Raw genomic sequence first — 27,385 nt, forward strand, 5'->3', positions numbered from 1 at the left:
CCGCATTTCTGGCTGAACTCCGGAAGCTCGCTCAGCACTGCGGCTTCCAAAATCTGGAAGAGACTCTCCTGGATCGGTTTATTGGTGGTCTGAGCAGCAAGAAAGCCAGAAGACGCATCGTGGCTAAAGAAGAGGTTACCCTTGCTTCAGCCTTGAAGTAGGCCACCGCCACGGAGAATTATGAAAGAGAGGAGCTTGATGCCAGTCGCAAGGCCACTAAGCCACAGATAGAAGTTGCGCATGCCATGGACGAGCTAGAGGCTACTCCGAGCCAGAGCCCAGTCCGTGGGGTTGAGTTGGTGCGTCAGGCCTGCACAGTGCACAAAGATCGCCGAGGCAGTTGCCCAGGTTGTGGCGGAAACCATGAGCGGAAGAGTTGTCGTTTCAGGGATGCTATGTGCCGGACGTGCGGAAAGACGGGTCACATTGCCAGGGTCTGTAGATCGGCGGCGGCGGGAGCGACAGGAGCACCTAGGCTGGAGCATCGCAGACCGCCCACAGCACCTCGTTTTCTAAAGGACTGCCACTACGTAACGGAGATCAACGGGAGGGCCGTGCAGTTTCCAGCGCAAGGCAAGGCACACGTCAAGGTGAAGATTGAGGGTCAGCAGTGCGACATGGAGGTGGACTCCGGATCTGCATTCACCATCGTGTCGGACCAGACTGCGAAGACATTCTTCCCCAGGGGTAAGTTGCCCCCTCTGGAGCCCTTCCCGGCAACCTTGCAGTCGTACTCAGCAGGCCGCATCCATGTTATGGGAATGTGTGCCGTGAGAGTACAGTTCCGGGACAAACAGGCTGTACTCAAACTGGTGATTGCGAAGGGCAGTCGCCCCAGTCTCCTGGGCACTGACTGGTTCCCCGCCCTGGGACTGAGTATCTCAGGGCTTAATTCAATCCAAACCTGCCCTGAGATGAGCGAGGCATTATGCAAGGAATTTGCTGGTCTCTTTAATGGAAAACTGGGTTGTTATAAAGGGCCCCCAGTTGACTTTGAGTTGGACCCCGGGGTGGCCCCAATCCGACTCAAACCAAGGCGAGTGCCATTTGCACTGCAACCCAAGATCGAGGCAGAGCTGGATAAATTGGTCAAGCAGGGAGTTCTCTCACCCGTGGACTCTGCTAAGTGGGAGACTCCAATCGTCACGCCCCTTAAAGCAAATGGGGAAGTCAGGATATGTGCAGATTACAAATGTACTATCAATAAGGCACTCAGGGGAAACTCATACCCCATTCGAGTCGTATCACATCTGTTGGCTAAACTGGCTGGGGGCAAGGTGTTCACCAAAATTGACCTGGCACAAGCTTACCAACAGCTGCCAGTAACCCCACAATCAGCGGAAGCACAGACTATTGTCACACATAAAGGGGCGTTCAGAGTTAACAGATTACAGTTCGGAGTTTGTGTGGCCCCAGGGATTTTTCAAGGGCTCATGGAACGCCTGTTAAGGGGTCTGCCGGGGGTCTTGCCATTTTTTGATGACGTTTTGATTGCTGGAAAAGACCCACAGGAACTGGTTGCGCGTGTCCGTGCAGTGTTGCTCAAGTTCAAGGAGGTGGGGTTGCAACTGAAAAAAGAAAAATGCAGTTTTGGGGTGCCAACTGTGGATTTCTTGGGGTTTAAAATTGATGCATCAGGCATCCACCCCACAGATGCTAAGATTAAGGCCATCATCGAGGCACCACGACCACAGAACAAGACGGAGTTGCAGTCATTCCTGGGACTTATTAACTTTTATCATTCATTCTTACCCCAGAAAGCTTCGGTAGCTGAACCATTACATAGACTTTTGCAGAAAAAGACTGTGTGGCGATGGGGGCGGGAGCAGCAGAAGGCTTTTGACTCCTTGCGAGAAATGCTGAGTAGCAGGAGCGTCCTTGCTCATTATGATGAGTCGAAGCCGCTGGTCCTGGCATGTGATGCCTCTCAATACGGCCTGGGGGCTGTGCTGAGTCATAGGGAACCGGATGGGTCGGAAAAGCCCATCTCTTTCTATTCCCGTACGTTGTCACCCACGGAGCGCAACTATGCTCAAATTGATAAAGAGGCACTAGCAATTGTGTCAGGAATCAAAAAGTTCTATGATTATTTGTACGGTCGCCATTTCTCCATTGAAACGGACCACAAACCACTGTTAGGGTTGTTCAACCCAAACAAACAAACGCCACAAATTCTCTCCCCCAGAATGTTGCGTTGGTCAATATTCCTGAATGGGTTCCAGTACACCTTGACCCATGTGCCAGGGAAACAGTTGTGCCACGCTGATGCGCTGAGTCGATTGCCCCTTCCTGGCGGGAGCAATGAGGATCCTGCTCCGGCGGAGCACATTATGATGCTAGAAACACTTCCAGGGGCTCCTGTAACAGCTACTGATATAGCTGAGAAAACAAGGAAAGATGCTGTTCTCTCCCGTGTGCTCACTTGGGTGGGGAGGGGGTGGCCAGGTGGTCCGCATGAAGAAAAATTAAGGCCTTATGCGACAAGGCAGCACGAATTGTCCATGCATAAGGGTTGTCTCCTATGGGGAGATAGGGTGATCATCCCAGCACCACTGAGAAACAGGGTTCTTGAGACGCTTCACATGGGACACCCAGGAATGGTCAGGATGAAGTCGCTAGCCCGATGTTATGTGTGGTGGCCTGGAATGGACCAGAACATAGAACAATGGGTACGAACATGCAAGGCATGCCAAGAGGTGCGGCCAGAAGTGGCCAGAGCACCAGTCCACTGGTGGGAGCAGTCCAGGACTCCCTGGAGCCGGCTGCACATAGATTTTGCTGGGCCATTCCAAGGGAAGGTCTTTTTGGTTATCGTTGATGCGTATTCCAAATGGTTAGAAGTGGCGATGGTCCCTAGCATGGCATCAGCTGCCGTAATCAAGGTGTTGAGGCAGCTGTTTGCAACCCACGGGTTACCTGAGACCATTGTATCAGATAATGGGGCAGCTTTTGTATCCCAAGAATTCAGGGCATTCTTGGCTGATAACTTCATAAGAGGGGTCACATCCGCGCCCTTTCACCCATCCTCCAATGGGCAGGCTGAGCGCATGGTACGAACAGCCAAAGAATCCATTGCGCGCTTAATGGAGGGTAACTGGTCGGCTCGCATTGCACGAATGTTATTTTTGCAGCATGCGACGCCGTGTACTGCGACGGGCAAGTCGCCAGCCGAGCTGCTCTTAGGTAGAAGACTGGTAACGGTGCTGGATTATGTCCACCCAGATAAAATGCCAAACCGTAATTCAAGAGCAACCCCCCAGGATGAGACTGACACAACAAGGTATCTCGCCCCTGAAGATCTGGTCTGGGTGAGGAACTATTCACGAGGTCCGCGGTGGGTGGCCGGTGTGATCACCCGGGCTAGTGGACCTGTGTCCTATTATGTGACTTTGGAAAATGGGCAAGTTTGGAAGAGACATATAGATCAGCTGAGGCGCCGGGCGCTCAGCAGGGAGGAGTCAGATAATTCATCCCTGGCTAATGACGCACAGCTGCAAGACCAGAGTGAAGATGGCCCAGAGGTGCAGTCACCAGGGGCTTCAGCAAATGAACCAGGGTCTGCTAGTCCTCAGGATGACGAGGTACAGGTAGGGGACCCTGAGATGTCTGGGACTCCATCTGTTCCTGACGAAACCCCTATAGCAGCCCCTCCACCACAGGTAACACCCAATCCAGAACCTGCAACACCTGTTGTCAGGAGATCAGGTAGAAGTTGTAGGACCCCACAGTACCTGAGGGATTACGTCTGCTGTGCTCACTAGGGGGGGAGGGGTGTTGTGTATTGAGTCAAAGGATTTTATATCTGTATTATTATTGTCTGTATTTGCATTAGGATAAAGTAACTGCCTTTTGGTTCCAGAGGGTACAGCTACTATTGGTTCATTTAAGCTGCTGTATTTGGATCCTCTGTCTTATTGGTTTCCTCCAAAAGGCAGCACTGTGATTGCTTGATATTGTTCCCTCCAAAATGTATCCCTTCCTAGCTAGTCCCCTGTCCCTATAAATGTAGCTTTCCTCTCCTCAGTCTTCAGTCTTGTTCACTTTAATAAAGAGCTGTTACTAGAGAACTGTCTCCAGCATGTTTTGTCAAGAGAGCTGAAATCACAAACCCCACGTCACAACACAAGCTTCTGATGCATTCACTGGTCCTTTGCAGATTGCAGAAGCAAGGAGTGCCTACGCAGAGCTGATCCTGTGGAAGAACCTCTTGGTTTTTAGCCGCTATGAGAAAGTTGGCAGAGATATGCATTATAACAGAAACGACTACTGCCTTCATGTTCTGTTTGGGAAGGGGCCGTAGCTCAATGGCAGGGCAGGAGGTCCCAGGTTCAGTTCCCGACAGCATCTCCAGGAATACCTGGGAAAGACTCCCTCCCTGAAAGCCTGGAGAATTCCTGCCAGTCACTGTTGGCAATACAAGGCAGCTTCCTATATGACTGCTATTTCAAATGAATATTTTATACCATTTGAGGTAAAGCTCTTATCGCCCTAGATTTTTTTCCCCAAGTCATATGAAACTTTTGCTAAATAAACATATTGCTATGAACAATAACATTAGCAACAACTGGTAATATTGCGATGTTTATAAAGCACTGCATTTTCTGAAATGCTGTACATGTATTGAAATATAAGACAGGAGCTGCCTGAAGGCCCACAATCTCACAGACAGGACAGAGAAGGGTGGGTCCCTGCTCAGTGGTTAGAGCACCTGCTTCAATCGCAGACAGCATCTGTCAGGTGCTGTGGGGAGGTGCTGCTGCCAGCCAGAGCAGGCAGTACCAGGCTAGGTGGACCCAGTTTTGGAGCAGCTGTTCTTTTGCTAGCCAGCCGGTGGATTGGGCCCAGGCTCTTTCTGCCAGGCTTGGAAGGGAGGCAGGCCAGCCAGGAAGCTGACAGGGTGACCCGAGGTCAGTTGCTACTCCTCAGCCTAACCTACCCCGCAGGGTTGTTGTCCAGCTCCCCTGCCCAGCCAACAAATCCCAAGGCCTCTCCTCATTCCTACCAGAGTATGGCACACACAGGGCTTTCTTTGGGGTGGCTCCTGCCTCACAGTGATTCGGTCCCTTGGGTAGCCCCTCACCAGCAAAGAGAAACCCCATGTGGTTTATGTTTTTCTACAAACACCCCCATGAATTGATCTCCTTGGTACACTTCGTTTTCCTTTTCACTTCCCCCGCGATTCCCCCCATGGTACACTCCCTCCCCCTATTTGGGACTATTTCCCCTTTGGGACACACCCAACTCCCCCCCCCCCATGATTCGGTCTCCTTGGTACACCCCACGTTCCCTCTCCAACCTCCTTCCCCCTCCCCCCTAAACCCTTCTTCTGCTTCCCCATAGGACGCTCCACTTCCCCCCTCCAAGAACGCACTTTTGACACTCTCCCCGCTCCCCATCTTTATTTTGCTATAGGAACACTCCCTTTTCTTTCCCTCCATTCGCCTTGGTACGGTCCACTTTCCTTCCTCCCCCTCCGTTTCCCACGGTTTGGTACGCTCCTTTCCCCCTCTTAACGCGATTACCCCTCTGGTACGCCTTCCCTTGTGCGCATGCGCTCTCGCACCCTTCTCTTTCCCTCCCACCCTCCTTTACCAAGTCGGGGGTGTGTGTGTGAGAGGAAGATAAAAAGCAGTTGACGTCTTTTTTCCCTATTAGTCCCACCCTCTCGCTTTTTAATAGTCCCACCCTCTCGCTTTCTCCCCCTTCTGCGCACGCGCATTCCATCTCTCACCCCGGCCCGCCCATTTGCCGTCTTCGCCTCCTCCTCTGGCTCCTCCCTCTCTCCCTCCTGCCAATCACCGCGCCTCCCAGTCAGTCCGCGAGCGCCGATGACGAGAATGGTCCCGTTCTGGTTCTCGCCGCCGAGCTCGAGCCCGGGCCCAAGTCTCGCGAGAGGGAGCCCGGTAGGCTGCTGAGGCAGTGGCTGAGGCGGACGAGGAAGGGCGGGCGGCGGCGGAGGAGGAGGAGAAAGAGGCGGCGGCGGCTGAGGCGACTGAGATTGGGGAGTCCGAACGGGGGAGGCCGGTGCTGGTGGCGGTTGTCCTCTGGGGTGGGGTGCGAGGGGTGTCGCCTTCGTCGTCACCATCCTCCTCCCCGTCACCCGTGAGGGAGGTGCGCGCGGCCCCGCCCGCGGAGGGCAGCGAGGAGCGCCGGCGGCCTCCGGCCCGGCCCGCCCTCGCCGCCTCCCTTCGGCCCTCCCCGCACCGGAGCGGACTGGGCGGGCGCAGGGCGGGCGAGGGGCCTTGGCGGCGGCGGCAGCGACATCGGCCGCGGAGAACGAGAAGGACCTGAAGGGTGAGCTTCGCGGAGGAGGGCCGGATCCAGCAGCGGGAGGAAGACGAGGGCGGCGGCAGAATCAGAATCCTGCTTGGGGCGGGGCCTCCTCGGGTCGTGGAGGGGGTGTGGGAGGAGTGTGGAAAGGGTTAAAAGGAGACAACTCTTCCCTCCTCCCAAAAAGCAGTGGCGTTTCTGGGGGGAGGGGGACACACACCTGGGGGGAGCGGTCGACGTCTCCGGGGGCGGTCTTCTCCCCCTCTCCCTTTTAAATTTACATGGGAGTATGGCTTCCGAATGTGTATCTGTGTATAGGTCTGTATCTCTATGCAAGCCTGTGTGTTTTGTGTCCTGTATATGTATATGTGTGTGTGTATATATATATATATATATGTGTGTGTGTGTGTGTGTGTGTGTGTGTGTGTGTATGTTTGCATATGTGTATGTATAGTGTAGTCACTACACTATACATACACATATGCAAACATACACACATACACACACACACATACTTATTCAGAGATACCTTTTGGGGGGCACTGGAGACAATGTGTTTATGTATGGATATTGCATGTGTGTATGTATGTGTGTGTGTATATATATATATATATATATATATATATATATATATATATATATATAACATATAATCAAATATATAGAGACATGCAATGTGTAATATTGAATCCTGTGTGTGTGTGTGTGTGTGTGTGTAGAAATTGATATAAATATATAGATACAACTCAATGGCACATGGGGGGGCACTAGCGGCTTAGGAGGTGTCTTTCTCTACTGGGGAAGAATCAGGATATATACAAGGGGGAAGGGGTTTGTCATCTCACTTACAGAATAACAAGGAGGCGTGGGTGCTTTTAAATGGGAGAGAGTCAGGAATAGGAGAGAATTGTCCTCAAGAGGGGGGAGGGGATCAGGTGTAATACCTCTGTTGGGGGTTGGGCCTCTCTCTTCCTCTATAAAATAACTAACATGTATCTTTATTTTGTCTTTGGTTTTTGGTGGTGAGGAGAGTGTCAATCAGAATATAATGTGAAGGGATAGTTTTCTATGGAGGGGAATTCTCTCCCACCCCCACAATATAACACAGGGTTGTGGTGTCTTTATATTGCAGGTGGCCAGTCAGGGCTTTGGAAAGTGTTGTGCCTACTAGGAAAAGGATCTGAATGTGATATGGGGTGGAAGAGGAGGGCATCTTTATTGGGGAACAGGCGATGATTAGGACATCATTTAGGCACTCACATGATACTTTTTGGGGTATGGGTGGGTGTGGACAGTGATGTATTGGGGCTGCACATCAAGGTTTCCTTTGTTATTTAAAATATGATATCCCGTCTTCCCCTTAATGCCAATAAAGGCAATAAAACAACAATATTCCATCTTCCTATTAGAGAAAATATTACAAAAACAATAGAGTTGAATAGCAGGGGGAGATATCACAGGAAGCCCACCGTGGTTGATTGGTGTTCCGGGGGGTTGGGTGCAGTGCTGCAAGAGGGGAGGGCAGCACCCCAGATTACTACCGGGTATATTCCTTATAGAGGTCAAAGGAACAATATTGTGGGTTGATTGCTTAGGGATGTATTCTCTGCATGGTTGGAACAGGTGACAGGAAGGCAGAATGGAATTGCTTGTGCTTCAAGGAGTGGGGGTGAAGAGGAAGGGGCTGCTAGTAGATAAATTGTGGTGTTCTTTCTGCAAGATTATAATTAATTTTTGTGATTAAAAAATGCTTGTGATTAAAAGTGAGATTTGTTATTGCAGGGTTTGTTTGTTTTCAGCGTTAGATATGTAGTGGATAGTTATCAGTTTTGTGACCTTTCCGAGTTTGGGACCCCTTCCCAGCTCTGAGAGTGTAGAAGACACACCTGGCTCAGAGGGGGTTAAAGAGGGACATGTCTCCTTCTGTAGTGTAACTCATAGAATGGGTCTGCTTTGGGGGGGGATTCTTAGCTCCTGGAAGGCTGTGCGAGGGTTTGCAAAGTGTTGCCCCTTCAGTTATGGCTCAGGGCCCTTTCTTTGTGCCCTGGGAGCCAAGCAGAAGACAACAAGACCACCTGCCTATTTTTAGCTGTGTTCTTCTGGATGGTATGTGACTGTATTTCCTCAGCCCACTTTTTTTTTGTCCCAAGACTGGGTGCACAAGTACACCAGCATTTCCTGGTTGAGATAGAATCATAGAATCGTAGAGTTGGAAGAGACCACAAGGGCCATCCAGTCTAACCCCCTGCCAAGCAGGAAACACCATCAAAGCATTCTTGACATATGGCTGTCAAGCCTCTGATTAAAGACCTCCAAAGAAGGAAACTCCACCACACTTCTTAGCAGCAAATTCCACTGTCGAACAGCTCTTACTGTCAGGAAGTTCTTCCTAATGTTTAGGTGGAAGCTTCTTTCTTGTAGTTTGAATCCATTGCTCCGTGTCTGCTTCTCTGGAGCAGCAGAAAACAACCTTTCACCCTCTTCCATATGACATCCTTTTATATATTTGAACATGGCTATCATATCACCCCTTAACCTTCTCCTCTCCAGGCTAAACATACAGGCCTGGACAGGATAGGGGAGTGGAAAGCTGCGCCCACCCCACAAAAGGAAAGAGAAGCAGCTTGTAGCCCACATTTGCCAGTTGTGTCCATGTACCATTGGAGGCCTGCTCCACTATACCCTACTGGGGGAGCCAGAAATATCGTCCCCTTTTCGGATGCCTGTGGTGCTGCAGAAGTATTTCCACACACACACAGCCCTGGAAACTGTGTTGTACCCTTAGAGGTGGAACATCAGGAGGCATAATGGCACCTCCTTTGGAAGGGTTGCTTCCTCTTTTCTTAACCAATAACAGGGGCAGCCTAACACCCTTTCCCCCAGTGACCTGTGGTGGGGATGGCAGTCAGTGGGGCCACTTGTCATTGATTTGGCCTGATCACATCCTAGTGAAGACCCTGGGTGGAAGCTTCAAAAAAAATGTGAAAATGAACACAACATTTACTTCATGTCTTCCTTTTAACTGGCTTGCTTATTTTTGCTGGAAACTACCTTCTTTCAGAGTGACAAGAGAAAGGGGTGTGTAGTGTGGAAAAGGCTTTATTTTTCATGGTGCCCAGGCTGCTAATTGATGGCTGTGACCTATATTAAAAAGGCCTTGTGTTGATTCTCTTTAGTAATTGCTGTGCCCAGCAGCAAAACAATCATTTCAGTGCATCCAGTTATCTTTTGGGATCTAAGTGTCAGGACTTATGAGTTTTCGCTCCTTTATGATACCTTGTTTGACTATCGTACTCATTGCTGTTTGGCAAGATGGTTGAAAATATTATTTGGTGGATACCAATACATAAAAGTACTCTGGCATCTTAGTGAGGGGTGTGGTACAAGGAACGGAGTGAAATTAAAATTGTTTTGTCATGTGAGTAATATATTCATTACTTCAGTATGTTGATAAATACCATAACTTAAGCCTTAGATCTTTATGAGGTCATTTCAGAAGCCTTGGGTCTTCATGAGGTTATTTCTGTAGCCAAGAGGAAGGTATTTTCTGTTTATCATGACAGAGTATTTTATATGTGGTTTATTTGGGGGGGGGGGGGCAGCAGCTGAGGTTTCAGTTGAGAAAATTAAGCAAAACTGTTCCTTTCATTCTTGGCTAAACTCTGAATGTTACCTGTAAATGTGCCACATACTTTCTGGCATTAATGCTGTCTATATTATGTATGCTTCCTTTCTTCTGACTAAACGCAATACTTTAAAACATTGGTCTTCAGCTGGTGGGTTGGCACCCACTAGCGGGTCACAGCCTGATGCAAGGTGAGTCAGAATAGCAGCATTATCACCATTCAAATATATGGCAAAAGAGTAAGAAATGGGTCCTCAGATGCTTATTTGGGTTAAAAGTGGGCAAAATATTTTCAGTCTTGTTGTGTGCTGCAATTCAGACTTGCAAGTGGCAACTTGCCTGGCTGGCCATTTGTGGCTAGTACCGGTAAGAATTGTCTCAAAGTGAACAAGTGTTTTGTTTAGGCCATTAATATAGTAGCATGTCAACAAGACTGCTCTAGAATGCAGTTCATCATTGCATATGGAACTTGAATCCACGCAGTAGGATTCATAGAGATGTAGATTTCTTACCATTGATATTTCTACAGTACTGTAGGCTGCTATACGCTTGTTTTTTCACAGAAGAAATGGATGCTTATAACTTCAGACCTCACCCCTTTTTAATTACAATGCATCTTTTTACTATTTGCCAGTTGCTTTGCCCAAGGACAAGCATGACTGACAATGGGTTTGACCTTCCAGGTCAAATTCTTTGCAACATTTGTACAGTGCTAATTCGAGCTGATGTGCCTCTGTGTTACATCCATACATTTTCTCAAAATATGTTCATGTGTTGTTGGTGTGCCAGGGGCCACTTCCTTTTTATACCAAGCTTTTGATGGATTGCACCTGCCTAGAAAGCATGGGGTGCAGTTCTGGACTCTTTGGGGAAGGAATGGGTATTGTAAGTATTCCTACTTCTATCTTTCTTGGTTTAGAGGTGATTTTGACAGTTTACATGGATTATTTGTTCGCTTCTGAACCCCTGAATAGATAGAATGGGGTGGCGGTGAAATAAGCTTTTTTATTTTTAGTACGGTATTTATCATTCTGTGTTTAGGTTTCTGGTATGTGGGGTTGCTGAGAGCACCTCTTAATCATCCAGCTTGTGAAGATATTTTTCTAGGTCTCTTGTGTTGTGATTTATATTGGTTTTCTTGCATTTTATTGTACTCTGTTGTATATTTTTCTGTTCTATACTTTGGAGACATTTATTATTTTTAATCATTATCATAGAATCAAAGAGTTGGAAGAGACCACAAGGGCCATCCAGTCCAAACCCCTGCCAAGCAGGAAACGCCATCAAAGCATTCCTGACATTGGCTGTCAAGCCTCTGCTTAAAGACCTCCAAAGAAGGAGACTCCACCACACTCATTGGCAGCAAATTCCACTGCCGAAGAGCTCGTACTGTCAGGAAGTTCTTCCTAATGTTTAGGTGGAATCTTCTTTCTTGTAGTTTGAATCCATTGCTCCGTGTCCGCTTCTCATCACCACCTTAGATTTATTGTGTCATACTGAGACATCAGGTCAAAGAAATACTCATTCTGAATCATGGGTTTAAGGGCACTGTTTCTTTAGAAACAATAAACTGGTCTAAGTGCAGAGGTTAGTGGGTGCTTTTTTAAAAAAACATGGACCATCAAAATTAATTTTTTGCATGTAGGTGTTTTCTGAACTTTGTAACAGCTAAGGTAGACTTAAAAAAATAAAATGGGAACATTTATGTCTTTTCTTTCTTACAAAACATCATAATCATCCCCTTCCCCTTTAAAATAATGGTCCAGACATTTTCTGCGTTGGCATTTAAGAAGCTGTTGCTTTTAAACCAAAATAATAACATTGAATGCAGAGGAGTCGGTGCATTGTGCCTAATCCTTGGACTTGTGCTCTCCCTCTTCACCTTTCATGGCAATTCTCTCCTTCTTCCAAACCATAGTTTGCCAGTTTGGGTGAAGTTGTAAGCTATGGTCTGCCAGGAAAACAGTGAGGAGAGAATCCATCCAGGCTTATTTACATAATGCTAAGCCACTCCCATATCTCCTTACATACTTCTTCCTGGGATACAGGTATGTGAGGGAAAAATTATGAAGATAAGAGATGAGGGTGTGTAAGACAATACACTATACCTTACTCTTCTTACAGATCACTGTACTCATTGGATACCTGTATACATGGTGTATGTAAATATTACAAGGCAGTTCACCTCAATCACATGACAGCCATTCTCAAGAAACATACCTTGTAGGATCTTGTGTGAAGAGTTAAACGTTGTTGAAAGTGCAGGAAATAGTCTCCTTTAAAAAAAAGATGCTTAGAGTCAAATGGGAAAACCCCATTAAGTTCTGAAGTTTTGGGATTTGCTATTTTTTCTGTCTTGTGGTTTTTCAACTGACCCTGCCTTTATACTCTCAGAGATATATTTGTTACAGTAGCACATGATGTGCAGAATGAGGTAGTCTTGTTTCGTCACGATGCTGTGAGAGCGTATTACCTGAAGATCTTGCAAGGCTAGTATTCTGGCTGAATGACTTTGAACTTGGCTGTTTGCTTGTTCAGCACATTTTAAATGTTCACATTTCCTCTAATATTTAAACTGCTTTTTTGTGTTAATTAGGCCGGAACCTTCAGCCTCAGGATTGTGTATGTCTTGGTGTAGCCTACAACGTCTGTCTTACCTTCGTTGAACTTAATGAATCTTGTTCTGCCAAAGCCTCAGTCTGCCTCTTTGTTTTGGACCCTTCAAAGTGGGCAGACATTTGCTGCCATCCTGCTGCTCTATCAGTTTGTCTAGCCAGGTGTATGGCACACCTTTTATTTTGTGGCCTTTTGGTTCTACTGTTTACAAAAAGAATTCTCTGAACCCATATGAGTATATATACAAAGGTATACACATGACAATTGAGAAAAAAAGCTTCCTGCATCTATAATCCAGTGCTCCCTCCTTCAAGACCCAACCAATTTTAGCAACAGTGGCAAAATGAAAAAAGAAGACATAGTGCTTGGATGGGTGTAGCTTAGCTCCCCAACAGGGAAACAAATTGCCCCTTCCCCAACATCAAAAGGATCATTTTATGAGCGGCAAGGAGGCAATAACCCTCTTTTCTCAGATGATCTGCATGCAACTTGGCTGCCTGCTTGTGTGTGTGTGCTTGCATGCAAGAGTGTACCAGTAGCATTCGGTTCCCAGAGAGTAGGCCTCATGTGAATATGGCCCTCAGGCCCAAAAAGGTTAGCCTCCCCACCATGGACAATAAGTTGTCTCTATCAGAGTGCCTCTCATGCGTCATGACTTCTCTGCTTCACCTGTCTGCTACTACTGGCCTTTGTCTCTCCTTTTAGTGGCCTGCTTCATTCTGGATTACTTTCTGATATTAGGTGTGGGGCAGGCAAAGGCAGGGCTTGGTTGAAAGGGAGTTTGCAGGCACCAGTCATCAGTCGTGCCTGCAAAGCCCCTTTCAAAGTGCAGGGCAAGATAGCACTCTAAGAATGGCATCTGAAGACCCTTGTGGGCAAATGAGGCCATCTATCATAATTGTGACATTGTGATTGTGATTGACAGGTGGGCAGTTCCACCCTTTTTTTGAATTTTGGCCACAAAGGGTGGGGGATAATAATCAGGCCAGTCTCCCCACACTTGAGCCACTGCTTCCATTCCTGATAGAATGATTGTTTCAGCTGGCTGGGGCTTGAAGACTTCTGAACTGTTGGTCCCACCCTGATTGTTTAGATGATGATATCTAATTTAGTGTCTGGCATGGGGTACATTGCCTTAAGAACCTCTCTTTCTATACCAGTGCTTGGGAGCTCTGGGCTTGCAGACTGTTTCCTTGTTAGAGGTGCTAGACTGTACACCTGGCATGCCTATTTACTTACTGTGTTTAATTGATAAAAAGGTATGAGTTGACTTGGCATTTGGTTTTCAGGTCAGCTATTTCCTGATATTGGGCAGAGAAGCATCTGATCATTTCAAACATATTTGTGGTTTTTTGTTGTAGGACTAGAGCGCCTAGGGACCACACCTGTTTCGCTTCAAGATGCATTACACTGCTGGATGTATAAGGTGTTGCCTGATTGCTTTGGATAATATGTTAGTGCAGCGGCAGCCAAACTGTTTCACAGAACTGTGAGAAGGCAGTCCACTGTTATCAAGATGGCTTCCCCAGCCCTACTAATATTCCCCTCCAGCGTTTTAGCTACAGGGCACATTGTATTGGGTAGGCACTGAGATGCATGCTCAAGTTGGTTCAGGGTAATGATGAGGCCCAACAAAACTAGCTGGTGGACCTGTGGAAACTGATTGCTCTTCCTGAGTCTATTGCAATGCACAAGAGTGTCATGGCAGACCAGACACATGTACATAGGTGTCTCTGAAGGTAGAAAGCTTGAGAACCTTCACTGGGACATGTTTTTTTTTTAATATAAAAAAAATCAGTGTGGCTGTTAGAAGATAATCTTCTTTGGTCATGCTTCATGTATATTTAGGCTGGGGGTCTAACTTGGCTATAACTACTCAACAATGTGAAGTGAGGATAGATGAAGGAGCATCTCCACCCCCATTGAGGTCCAGCGCCGAGGGCCTTCTGGCGGTTTCCTCGCTGCGAGAAGCTAAGCTACAGGGAACCAGGCAGAGGGCCTTCTCGGTAGTGGCACCTGCCCTGTGGAATGCCCTCCCACCAGATGTCAAAGAAAACAACAACTACCAGACTTTTAGAAGACATCTGAAGGCAGCCCTGTTTAGGGGAGCTTTTAATGTTTAATGGATTACTGTATTTTAATATTTTGTTGGAAGCCGCCCAGAGTGGCTGGGGAAGCCCAGCCAGATGGGTAGGGTATAAATAAAATAATAATAATAATAATAATAATAATAATAATAATAATAATAACTAACATAATGAATTTATAAACAAATATGCTGTATGGAGAAATGGTGGTTATTTTTGTCTGAGAATTAGATATGGTAGCAGTTTTATTGATTTATATTTCATTTCTGCTCTTTCAGTGAAAAATTGTCTGTCAAACAATTTCATAGCAAACAAAGTCTAATAAAACTTGTAAATGTTAAACTGAGCAGAAAATACTCCTGGAGTAGAGGATTTTTAACTGGATCAAGTGCCAGGCATGATTGAGGGTTAGACCTTTGGGAAGGGCCATAACACAGTGGTAGAGCACCAGCTTTTCATGCAGAAGGCCCTGGTTCAGTCCCCAAATAGCATCTCCAGGTAGGGCTGGGAAAGAGACATCCATCTGAGACTCTGCAGAGCCATTGCTGCCAGTTAGTGTGGACAATACTGCATTGGATGGACTATTGATCTGACTTAGTATTAGGTTACCTCCTATGTTCATAGGCCTGATGACTTGGATATATTTGCTGTTAATGCAGGCTGACACCTAGGAAAGATTTGCCAGTGGCTTGATGTTGTGGAGATAGGTTGTGGGGCCTGCCATGACTCTGGCGTTTGTGGTTGTTGCATTATTTCTTTGCATACATGCACATGTTGCCCTTGCAAACAAATGCATAAAAGCTGGTAGTTCACCATCTTTTTACTTGCCCACCTACATCTCTGCTAATCACATCATCTGCTTGAAAGGAGGATAAGAAACTGTTCAGATTTCTAAAACCCTTCTTGTTTGGTCTCTTGATGATGTAAGTGGCTGCTTATAAGCCTGCTACCCAGCTACATTCTAGATGGAGGCAAATGATTTAACTGAAATTTTACTGAGATACTTTTTTCTTTTTGCATGCGTGTATCATTGCAAATAAACAAAATGTGTGAGTCATTGTGAGCAAGTTTGAGGGGGCCAGATACAAGGAAAGATGCTTCTAAGAGTGAGTGTAAATTTGCAGAGAGAGGGCTGTGTTCCAAGGTCACTGCTGCTATCATGACTTTTTGGGACTGGAATTCGCCAGTACTGATTCAGAATCTATGAGAAGCACTGAAAAGATGTACTAGAGGAAAATGAAGCCCTTGGCAATTTCCTTGGGAAAGCAAGGCCAGTGGAGGCTGGTCGATTAGGGCAAATAGGGCTCTGATCCACCAATCTCACCCAGCCTGCCCTCACCTGCTTCCCTTCTTACTGATGGCACTGTGTGTGAGCTTCCTCCACTTTGTCATCCTCTTAGAATTCAGCAGAGAGGAGGGTGGAGAGAAAGTTAGAATTAGTTGGCTCTGCCTGTCATTGTCTTTCCAGTCCCAATAAACACCAGCTACCACTCAGTTGGGCCGTGGGTGGCGCTGTGGGTTAAACCACTGAGCCTAGGGCTTGCCGATCAGAAGGTCGGCGGTTCGAATCCCCGCGACGGGGTGAGCTCCCGTTGTTTGGTCCCAGCTCCTGCCAACCTAGCAGTTTGAAATCACGTCAAAGTGCAAGTAGATAAATAGGTATTGCTCCAGCGGGAAGGTAAACGGCATTTCCGTGCGCTTTGACATTACCTGGAAGCTGTACGCTGGCTCCCTCGGCCAGTAATGCGAGATGAGCGTCGCAACCCCAGAGTCGGTCACGACTGGACCTAATGGTCTGGGTCCCTTTACCTTTACCACTCAGTTAGACTTACTTGAAAAAGCAAATTTAGGTACTTTTGCAGAGAAATGGTAGCATTTCTGTAGTCAGAACTGTTCTCCATCCACTTCTCATTTGCCTTACTCTGTTGGGCTCAGATGAGATGCTAAGCTGCTTGTGGTGCTGAATAATCAACTTGCATAATAGTTGTTTAGTTCTAATGAGCACAGATAAATACTAAAGTCTTGGTTTAACAAAACACTTTGAGGGGAGCTAATTTTTCATCGTTACACCCAAAGAAACATTTTTGTTTTCTTCCTATGTTCTACTGGCCCTTTCTTGGAAATATGTAGTGCAAACCACTTTTCTCTGTCCCCACGATGATCTTGGGTGAAGGTAGAGATGGGTAGGGAATAAAACCATTCCCTATACCTGCAGTTGACTCCACCCATTTTTCAGTTTGTGCCTCCTGACTGAGAAGAGAAGCATACAGTAGTACCTTGGTTTTCGAACGTAATCCATTCCAGAAGACTGTTCGAGTTCCAAAACATCTGAAAACCGAAAACTCAATACGGAAAACTCAATACAGAAGCCGCATAGTATGTTTGACTTCTGAGGCATTTTCGAAAATCGAAGCATTTACTTCTGGGTTTACAGCGTTCAAAAACCGAAATGTTCATCAACGGAGACATTCGAAAACCGAGGTACCACTGTGTTTGCAAAACAGGGATTGGAGTGCTTGGAAGTGAGAAGTACGTACCATAAAACTACCTTCCTTTGTGATCCTTCCCAGTTAGTTTGGACTGAGGTGTTAACCCTCTGCTCCAATTTAACATTAGGTCACAAAGAACTTGCTGTGTGCACGCGTTCAATAAAAATGAGCCCAAAGCCTCTATTGGAGTGCACAAAAGTAGTTCTGTGTGAACCTGCAGCTGATACATTGTCTATAAGAAAAATCTGTTTCTTTGAAATTCAGCCATATAGCATTAGTTGAAATATCTATCTGATAGATTGTGTTTTTGCCCTCTTGAAATTTATTGAAATGCAGGGAGAGAGGAAGAAGTTGACTCCTGGACCTTGCTAGGGATGCAGGCCTTCCACTAGGCTGGAAGAACAATGGCTGTGTGTGTTTGTTTTTACTCATCTTCTCCCCACATGTTGGTTAACAAGTTGTTCTATTCAATCATGTGAGGCTTGGAGGGATAAATGTTGGAGTCATACTGGCCTGGTAAAGCAGGACCAGTTGCTTTTTCTCTCTTGTGGGAGTCGTAGTCTGAATAGAGTGGTACATTTCAGAAACATGTAAAACGGTAGTAGTTTGGCTCATTCAGTCCACAGAGGCTTAGAATCTGGGATTAGGAAACAAAGAAAATGCCATGGCAACGTAAGGCAAACTCCGCATCCAGAATTATGAAAAGTAACAGCATGATTTCCTTGGTTTGCTAAGTATATTTGGCAGAATTTAGCATTTCTGGTCACACAATTCTGCTGTGAACCAGCCAGTTTCTAAACATCTTTCCACATCCTAGATGCTAAAACAAAACATGGACATGTTTATAACTTTTCTTTCTTGAACTTTCCCACCACCAATTCTCAAAAATACAGATTTTACAATGTCACTGATTTTTAAATGTGCTTGATCTTCAAGTTCTAGTTGTTTTTCCTTTTTGCTTCTTTTGACTGGCTTGATCTGTTTTCTCAAGGGAATTTGCCACGAATTACCGTTTGAACACTGCCATGAATGAAAATCTCATTAGTTCATCTTTTCTCTCCTGTTTGAGGGATTTATATCTTGTATGTGATTTAGTTTGGCAAATCAAATAGGCTTTGGGATATTTGCTTTGCATGCAAAGCCCCCAGGTTCAATTCCTGGTATCTCTAGGTAAGGTTGGGAGAGACTCCTGCTAGTTACCCTGGAGACGTACTGCCAGTCAGTGTGGACAGTGCTGGGCTAGATGGACCAGTGGTCTGACTCAGTTTAAGACTATGCTGCTATGAAAGATTTGAGGTGCAGAATGAATTTCCTCACCCTTGATTTCTGCTATCTCTCTGAGATGTCAGAATTCAAGCAGCTTTTGGTTGTTGCCTTCTCAAGGTTGTTCGTTTTAATTATCCCATTACTTTGGTGCTCAAGCAGTGTTCCACCTTGTTCCAAATTGATAATAGCTTGTTTTCTGGTACACTTTAGTTTTAGCTGATCTGAGAGGTGCTTGCAGATGAAGCTCCCCCCCCCCCAATCTGTTGTGTGTGTCATTCACATTTGTTGTAGGTGATAGATGTTGTAGGTGTTTTATTAGATTGGCTGCTCTCTGGTCACCCTAGCCTTTGAGGGCTGTGTGAACTGGGCTGTCTTGTTCAGTGCCATACCCTGACAGCATTCCATAGATTTCAACTTCCAGATACCAAGGGGTAGGCAGGCCTGCCATGGTTAGATTTGCACTACGGTAGGAAGCCTTAGTTGGAGCCCGTCCAGCAGGATAGGTACTGAAGCATGGTCAGATGCAAGCAGGATATTCAGGGCTGACGGGAAGGACTGGAGCAGCAAGTCAGCATCAAGAACCAGGGGAGTCAGCCCAAGAGAGCAGGTCAGGAACAAACAGGCAACAAAGGAGGAGAATCAATAGCGTTTACTTTTGAGTAAACGACTGCAGTTGGGCGCTGCCACTCAAGTGACTTGAAGGCTGATATGCCAAAAACAGGCTGCACTTCAGATACATAGGACACAATTTGTCTCTGCATCCTGACTCCTCAGTGTATGGTGGTTGTTGCTTGGATTGGGTCTCCCACCTCCCCCCCACCCCTCAAAGTTAAAAGTGCAAATCCATCGTTGCCCCTTGTCTCCTCTCACTCCTCTGAAGATGGTTTGGAAACTTCATCTAGAGCAGAATTCAGCGGCTAGGTTGCTCACCGGAAAAAGACGGTTTGAGTATATTACACCGATCCTCATCTGACTTCACTGACTACCAATTAGTGTCCAGGACTACTTCAAAGTGCTCAGGACCGCAATACCTCAAGGACCACCTCTTTCCATATGAACCTACCTGGACCCTGAGATCATCTTCTGGGGCCCTCCTTTGTGTGCCTTCTCTTCAAGAGGTCCGGAGGGTGGCAACATGAGAACAGGCCTTCTCTGCAGTGGCTCCCTGACACTGAGATGCTCTTCCAGGGAGGTTCACCTGGCACCTTCATTATACACCTTTAGGCACCAGCCAAAATTTTTCTCTTTAACCAGGCCTTTGGTTGATTGACATCGTATGCCCTTTCAAAATGTGTTGAGGGGTTATTGGGTTGTTTTTGTTTTGATTATGTACAGTATTTTGTGGTTTTATATCTTTATCCAGTGAACCACTCTGAGACCTGCAGATATAGGGCGGTATATAAATTTAATAAATAACAACAAAAACTTCCTTGAAGAGATTTTTTAAAAGAGGTTATTTAGAGGAGACCTCGCAAGGTTTAAGTGTTTGTTAAACAGAGCTAGCTGCCTGACACATCGTTATTTTCTTCTGATAGCTTTAGAAGATCTCTGTCTGGATGCAGAAATCTTTTCAGTGTGCTCTGCAGCCTTTCCATTGGCCAAAATAACTTCCATGGGAGCTGCCTCTTACTTTGTTGCTCTGCTGAACAGGCCCTGGATACCCAGAGGAACCAGCATGAGACAGGCACGATGAATGGCCATCCTTAGCATTAGAGGCCCTGCAAAGAGCCCTTACTTGTTCATTGCTATTTCTGTGCCTCAGGTTTAAGATGACACCACTTCTAATGCTTCACCAATTGCTCCAGTGAAGTTCACATTTACTGCCCTTTAAAGTTCTCTTGGAGGTTCTGAAGCTTAAGTGGCATGACCTCAGGGGGAGGTAGCTGTCTCATATAGCTGCTCACAGGACGCCTTCCATAGATTTGCTCCTTTTTAGCTGCTGAAAGATGTTGTGGAAGAAAGTGTCCTCCCCCCTCCTGCCAGAAGAGATGAGCCCCTTCCTAAACACTCAGCATAGACATGCAGTAAAATTCCCTGTCCCTTTTATGCCAGCCCCCAGCAGGGCTAATAACTTTTTTTTTTTGCAGGCCTGTAGCTTTCAAAGACTAAAGTGCAGTGTTGTGTTAGTGTGAGGTAAGCTCAAGGGAGGGGCTATTTGCCAACCAAGCTTACAAGCCACAAAGGTTCTATCTTCTGAACGCTGTTGCCTTTTACAGACACTTCCTAAACACTTCAGTTATGTTTCTGTGTATATGTGAGAGAGAGACCTGGGGGTCCAGTCCAGCTCTGTTGAAAAACATGCGAGTTTTGCCATTGGCATTGCTGTGAGGGTGGATTGTATTTTTCTTTCCCCCCGGAAATGTAGAGGGACAGGACTGAAATCCAAACACCACCTGTGATACTGAATTCCATGAGTGTGGAATAGCAGAAGTCTGATAGAGGTGAAAAGCTGCACAGACCTTTTTGGCGCAAATCAACACTTAACAATATTTCGCTTGCAATTGTCAGTGAACTTCATAGGTAATAAGTGCCTTTTGAATGCAGATGAACTACCGTAGCTTCCAAGAAAACACAGTATTGCAGGATGGTGCTATGAGGTGACTGTTGGCCCATGAAATCAAATGGAGGATGCATAAATGTCTTCAGAGAGGTGTGAAATGCTCACTGCTTTGTGGCTGAGTAATAGGGACAATTTTTAATTCTGCACCTTGTAGAATAGATGGATTTCTCTCTTCCAAATGCCCTTGATTTGCACCCTCAATGTGGACTGTCTTCAAAGTCAAAGAACAGAAGAAGTTGTTGTTTGTTGCAGTGCAAATTCACACAGAGAGGTTCTCCCTGAGCCCCATGGAAATGAGCAGGAGCCAGCAAAGTTCATTGTGCCTTTTGCACTCAAACCTTACTTTGCTGATTCATAGCCTCACTTTGTCATTTGACATGGATAGAGGCTATGGCATGCCAGTTCTATATTTCAAGCATATTTTCAATTTAATTCTGCTTTCAGGCATCATTATAATAGGTAACAGTGAAAGGAATAAACTTGGTGAAACTCTCAGTTTGCCTCCCTATTCATAAAAGAGATGATAATTCTCACTGTCAGCTGAAAGCCATTCAGGAAGAATTTAATGGTGTGTTTAGAGGATAATTTTAATCTCTGTCTCATGCACTTTGTGGAATTGTAAGTAACCTCATGCAACATAACAGAAAATCCCTTTCCTCCCAGGTCCTTTTAAGCAATTGCGGGGGATGAGGGGGTAGGTGTGTGTTTGTGGGGCAATTATTAGAGGAGGAAATTCATTCCTGGTTCTACATTAGATACTGCAGAAGGAAAATAATTAGACAACTGGAACAGTAGTTGCTCTGCATCTGGCTTCGATGCTGCAAAATCCCAAACACTGTCCTTAACTTTGTACAAGCATTTTTTTAAAAAAAGCATTGCAGTTTCATTTATCATGATGTCCTCAGTTTTGTCCCAAGTGAAATTGTTTCAAAAACCCAGCTAGCAGTGCTTCTGACTTGAAAGTTGTGAGAAGGGAAATTTGGGGATCTGAATGACCCTCCAATAACCCCAAAGGAGGTTTAAAGAAAGTTAGAAACTTCACCAGTACAAAAATCTTCAAATAATTTATGCTCTATTATTCAACAACTTCACATGAAATTTTAACGTTGTAATAAGCTTTTTCTTTTATGTCTTTAAGGCTTACTGGATATTTTATTTTCGGAAGTTCTTACTCCTGCCAACCAGAAACTAGGTGTAAAAGTAAATTAGTCATGTGATAGGAGTCCATGCACACAAGAGGAGATTGCAGTTATGTGCAAACACTCCCTTTATTGTGATAGCATTGGCACATGTGCTAAACCTTTAATTTTATTTTCTCAAGATTGCCTCAGGTGGCATTCCAGGGGTGGATTATATGCCTCTCAGGCCCATAGAAAGCAACCTGTTAACACACAGGGCTTGGAGTTAGCCTCTAGGAACATCACACTCGATCCTGTCTGCGTCTGTCAGATGTCTCAGCAGGAAGTGTTGTGTGGTATCTTCCCCGCAAGAATTATTCAAAAGGTGCCTATAAGGTGCCAATGTTATACAGTGGTACCTCTGGTTAAGAACTTAATTCATTCCGGAGGTCCGTTCTTAACCTGAAGCTGTTCTTAACCTGAAGCACCACTTTAGCTAATGGGGCCTCCTGCTGCTGCTGTGCCGCTGGAGCACAATTTCTGTTGTCATCCTGAAGCAAAGTTCTTAACCTGAGGTACTATTTCTGGGTTAGCGGAGTTTGTAACCTGAAGCACCACTCTATATGTGTAATTCCTGATAAGTTCCAGTGTTTCTTCTCAGTGAATATTATTATTATTGATTCAATTTATATACTGCCCTTTATCAAAAGATCTCAGGACGTATGCTCACCTTCACCAGATCCTTAAGGAACCCTTGTGTACTACAAACCATGAAATAAACCTTAAACATTTGTAAGGGGCACACAAGTAGCTTACCATCAAAGTAAAAGAACACAGCAGTTGGCTGGTGAGAAACTGCCTCTCCTAATAAAACACATAGTGGAGTTTTGTCTCCAGGCATGGCCATTGTGGTGAGGACTTTTGTTATATTGGGAGCGAAGAAGAAATAAGAAAGCAGACAACTGAGTATCACGAAAGACAAGTTTGTATGCAATAGCTTGGGGGTCTTCCTTGTACCCCCTTCAGATGCAGAATGTATAGTCACCATTTACATTGCCTTTTCCTCCTTACACACCAGTGTCCCACCAATGGAGGCTTTCAACAAATGTAATGCAAATCAGAACCCCCCAACATGTATTCTTCTCCTAACAGCAATTAGGTCTCGTTTAACGAGAAGTTATATCTGCAAATTAATTGTGTTGCAATGGGGCTCTTTCATGGGCCTGGAAGTGGCATATTTTAATGTATGAGTGAATTTGAAGAGAAGATTTATTCATTTGACACACTAATTATTGGCAATATTGTTACATGGTGACAATAATTATATAGGCGTGTTTCTACTCTGGAGGTAGGATGTCTTTCTGCTTTTTGTAAGTGGATTGACTCTAAAGACAACAATACACTATTTGAATTGCATTTAAGAAATCCACAGATTTATTGAGGTAAAGGTAAAGGGACCCCTGACCATTAGGTCCAGTCGTGACCGACTCTGGGGTTGTGGCACTCATCTCGCTTTATTGGCCGAGGGAGCCGGCGTACAGCTTCCAGGTCATGTGGCCAGCATGACTAAGCTGTTTCTGGCGAACCAGAGCAGCGCACGGAAACACTGTTTACCTTCCCGCCGGAGCAATACCTATTTATCTACTTGCACTTTGACGTGCTTTCGAATTGCTAGGTGGGCAGGAGCAGGGACCAAGCAATGGGAGCTCACCCCGTCACGGGGATTCGAACCGCAGACCTTCTGATCGGCAAGCCTTAGGCTCTGTGGTTTAACCCACAGCGCCACCCGCGTCCCATTTATTGAGGTAGAATCATACAATTGTAGAACTGGAAGGAATCCAGAGGGTCATCTATCCAATACCCTGCAATGCAGGAATCTTGACATTGAATTGTATAGTCATAACCCTAAATATATTGGATTTTATCAATACTCATATTAGGAGAAGACCTCTTGAAATTAGTGGGCCTGTGCAAGTCATGTAGAGTAATTTCAACCATAGCTGCCTTAATTTCATGGGATTTTCTCTAAGTAGTTCTTAGCTGGATACAATTCATTATAAACAGATTGTCATATTATAATAAAAATCACATAGGAAAATAAACTTTATTACCCTTCTAGAACATTTTAGGATTATCGTAGGCTTGCATTGTATCGACAGTCCCACTAGATGAGAGAGCTGAGGTGTACAGCGTAGCTTTACTCCTCAAGGAGAATGTGTGTGTACCTTCCTGTGACAGAGGTCTGCCCATTGGGTGGTTTTCATGGCATGAAGAGATGCTTATTTCCTTGTGCCCATGATAATATTGCATTAGAGGTTTCCTTGCTTTCTCTCAGTGCATTCTCGCTGTCAGGTTTTACCTTTTAGAGCTCTCCACTTCACCCATGGTGACTTAATGTTGGCTGATGGAGAAAATCGAGACAGGGCTCTTCCCAGCCCTACCTAGAGATGAAACATGGCACAATCTGCATGCAGATTGTGCCCTACAGATGATCTTTGCTTCCTGTCTTTACCACCTGCCACTTGAGATTGCTTGGTGTGAAAGTGTCATACCTAGCATGTCCATAAGTAAATTGCATTATTATTATTATTATTATTATTATTATTATTATTATTTATTTGTTATATCTGTATCCCTTCTTTCCTCCAAGGAGCTCAAGGTGGCATACATGATTCTTCCTCTTCCCATTTTATGTTAAAAACAAGCCTATGAGGTAGGTTAGACTGAGAGATAGTGACTGTCTGAAGGTGACCCAATGTGTTTCATAGCTCAGTGGGAAATTAAACGCCAGTCTCCCAGCTACAAGTCCAGCACTAGAAGCTGTCTTCCTGGTCAAATGGAACAGCCCCCCTTTTTCCCCCAACCAATCCAATTAATATAACACCTGGGGGTGATTCTGTATTCAATGGTACACCAGATAATTCTGCCTCCAGACAGGGAATTTAGGCTGATGACCTTGATCAACAGAATTCATCACAAGAGGTCAATCAAGATAATAATAAAAAAATTCCTTCAGTAGCACCTTAAAGACCAACTAAGTTTTTATTTTGGTATGAGCTTTTGTGTGCATGCACACTTCTTCAGATCTTCAGATAAGATAATAATAGTCACCCTTCTTTAGGGATCCATTGTTTCAAATATCAGGGCCCTGCCATGGGCTTCCTTCCTTCTGTTTTTTGATGGAAGAAAACAGTGGGCGGGGATGAAGGGAGTTGTCATTCAGTAACACCTGCAGAGCCAAAGGTTTCCTGCATCTGGTTATTGCCATGAGATTCGTCTTACCTTGCTGCTTCCTTGACCTAGTGGGTGGGCAAATCTTTAGCCAAAAGTGGGGGACCTCAGTGTCAGAGCAGCAGGATATATTGATTATGGATGCCAATCTGAGGCTCCTCCATGAAGCCAGGAAATAACAAGGCACTCAACAAGCACATCTTTGACCTTTGGTCTGTTACTTTGACACTCTAATAATGGACTCTTTGTCTTCAGACACAGCAGACGTATCAAGAAATTGTTCAGCAGGCCTCTCTTTCTGTGCTTTCCTCAAACCTCAAAATATGAAATAGGCTTCTCTGAATGGTGAGGTGGCAACTTGCGGAAGGTTAGAGACGGGGGCAGGGAAGTTAAGGGAATTAGCCTGCTCAAGTCCCCGACAGCTTAAGAGAAGTACCCTGGAGGAGAGATGGGGGTTGAGGGGGGCAGGAACTGTCCTTGCTGCTCTTGACACACCGCAGTGTTTTGTTGCAGATCCAACTTGTCCTCCCAATGGCACAATCTGAATGGGTTTGTTCTTTAGTGAGATAGCCTGAGTTGTTTTAAACCCAATACTCTGCTGCGCCATGTTGTGCTTAGGGGAGATGGGATGCTCCTCCCCACCCCAGGCCACAGATTTCCTTCTGGTATTTAAATGTGGCCCTTCGCACTGTAACTAATCCAGCTTTTAAGCCAATTTGCTTAGTCAATTCTCTGTTGCCTTTCTCACTTTCACTGTAGCAGGTAGAGTATTGGAATTTGGGGAGGGAGGGGTGGGGGCTTTAAGATTGTCCATTAGCCAAACCTGGATTTCCATGTTTCATGGTCACTCTCCTCATTCTGAAGAAGGGGGAGCAGATGAGATGTTTGGACAGCTGGGACTTTCAGCTCCAGGCTGGGTCCTTTTAGGACAGATGTGTCATTATTTGTAACCTGTCAGAACACGATAAACGCAGGCAAAAAGGTTGAGACAGCATCTTTATCAAGGTGGGTAAAAGTTAGTGTTATGCAAGCCTATTAGGCCCCCAAGGCTTCTCCTCTTCCAGCACAGGCCGCAGTCCCTTCTGTAAGGTCTAGCTTCCTGGGCAGAGCACTTTGAGACATTAAAAGATGACAACTTCATTTAGGAGTCCATTGTGGAAACCTCAATCTATTCAGTTCTTTTCTCTGATCCCCAGTTCTTTTCCCCAGTCTCCAGATTCTTTCAGGTGTCAGTCCTCCAAGCCCACTCCTCTGTAACAGTGGCAAGTGAGATTGGTAAATAATTTTTGCCTTGACCTCATGGGAAGCCTGAACATATTGTCTCTCCTGAATTTGAAAGGTTTTTTTCTGGGTTTTTCCCTGCTCTGGATCTGTCTGTCTAGAAGAGGAGTGGGAAACCCCTTCTAGCCCAGGGGCTGAATGGGGCTCTCTGTGTGGTTCTTTGGAACTTTTCTCAGGCCACACCCTTCAACAGCCTGGCCTTTACCCTCCTTGAGTGTTTCTGCCTGCCTGGAATGTGTCATTGAACTCTGATAATGATTATTGGGGTGTGTGAGAGAGTGTAGGCGTGTGACCCTCAGAAGGGAAGGTGGCCCTCAGCTGAAAAAGGCTCCTCGCCCTTGGTTTAAGTCTTGTTGAGAGACGTCAGGCTCTCTTTACAATAGCTTTGGTCTTCTCCTTCAGAATAAGTGGTACCTCGGTTTAAGTACACAATTGGTTCCAGAAGTCTGTACTTAACCTGAAGTGTACTTAACCTGAAGCGAACTTTCCCATTGAAAGTAATGGAAAGTGGATTAATCCATTCCAGACGGGTCCGCGGAGTACTCAACCTGAAGCGTACTTAACCTGAAGCGAACTTTCCCATTGAAAGTAATGGAAAGTGGATTAATCTGTTCCAGACGGTTTCATGGAGTACTTAAACTGAAAGTACTCAAACCGAAGCGTACTCAAACCAAGGTATGACTGTATTTATTTTAATTTGGAATAACTTCTCTGGGAAGCTACAGGAAGGGCACATAGGATTCCTTGATGCAACCTCTCCAATTAGGGTATGTGTTCTCTGTGTGTGTTTTGCCAAAGCCTGAGAGTAGTCTGTTTGAGCTTTCTGTAGGATTAGGTTAAAT

At 45.5% G+C, this 27,385-nt stretch overlaps 1 protein-coding gene across 3 annotated transcripts in view; it reads left to right on the forward strand.

Moving 5' to 3' along the window:
• Positions 1-5,793: 5,793 nt before the first annotated feature.
• Positions 5,794-27,385, forward strand: part of TAOK1 (TAO kinase 1) — a 61,473-nt gene continuing 39,881 nt past the window's right edge. For 2 of the 3 annotated variants that reach the window (XM_035139108.2, XM_035139111.2), the window contains exon 1: positions 5,950-6,294. The gene's annotated coding sequence lies outside the window, so the exon portion shown is untranslated. Of the gene's footprint in view, positions 5,904-5,949; positions 6,295-27,385 lie in introns of those variants that run through there. The other variant, XM_035139109.2, reaches the window with a different exon arrangement.

This window comes from Zootoca vivipara, chromosome 15, assembly GCF_963506605.1.
Source record: "Zootoca vivipara chromosome 15, rZooViv1.1, whole genome shotgun sequence".
In the NCBI taxonomy this organism is placed as follows: Eukaryota; Metazoa; Chordata; class Lepidosauria; order Squamata; family Lacertidae; genus Zootoca; species Zootoca vivipara.